The sequence below is a fragment of the Lutra lutra genome, chromosome 3 (assembly GCF_902655055.1).
Source record: "Lutra lutra chromosome 3, mLutLut1.2, whole genome shotgun sequence".
Classification (NCBI taxonomy): Eukaryota; Metazoa; Chordata; class Mammalia; order Carnivora; family Mustelidae; genus Lutra; species Lutra lutra.
In genome coordinates, this window is record NC_062280.1 from 104588832 (window position 1) to 104589906 (window position 1075).

The following is a 1075-nucleotide window of genomic DNA, read 5'->3' on the forward strand; positions in this document are numbered from 1 at the left end:
AAGGAAAGAAATAATAAAGATCAGAGAAGACATGGATTGGAAGAACAAACATGGTTAAAATGTCTGTACTATCCAAAGCAATCTACACATTTAAAGCAATCCTTATCAAAATACCACCAGCATTTTCATAGTGAACAAACAATCCTAAAATTTGTACCGAACCACAAAAGACCTCAAATAGCCAGAGCCATCCTGAAAAAGTAAAGAAAAGCTGGTGGAATCACAATTCTGGACTTCAAGCTCTATTACAAAGCTGTAGTCATCAAAACAGTATGGTCCTGGCACAAAAACAGATACATAGATCATTGGAACAGAATAGAAAACCCAGAAATAGACCCATAACTCTATGGTCAACTAATCCTGACAAAGCAGGAAAAAATATCCAATGGAAAATAGACCGTCTCTTCAACAATGATGCTGGGAAAACTAGACAAGAACAAGCAGAATAAAACTGGACCACTTTCTTACGAATTCAACATGGATGAAAGACCTAAATGTGACACAGGAATCCATCAAAATCCTAGAGGAGAACATAGGCAGCAACCTCTTTGACCTTGGCTGTAGAAACTTCTTATAAGACATGTTGCCAGAGGCAAGGGAAAGAAAAGCAAAAATGAACTGTTGGGACTTTGTCAAGATAAAAAGCTTCTGCATAGCAAAGGAAACAGCCAACAAAACTAAAAGGCATCTTACAGAATGGGAGAAGATATTTGCAAATGACCTATCTGATAAGGGGTTAGTATCCAAAATCTATACAGAACTTGTCAAACTCATAAGAACTCAAAAAAAACTAAAAAAAAACAGTAATTCAGTTCAGAAGTGGACAGAAAAGATGAATAGACATTTTTCCAAAGAAGACATCCAGATGGCTAATAGACACATGGGAAAATATTCAACATCACTCATTATCAGGGAAATACAAATCCAAAGCACAATGGGATACCACCTTGCACCTATCAGGATGGCTAAAATTAAGACAGGAAACAACATATGTTGGTGAGGATACAGAGAAAGGGGAACCCTCTTACAAAACTGTTGGTGGGAATGCAAACTGGTACAGCCTCTCTAGAAAACA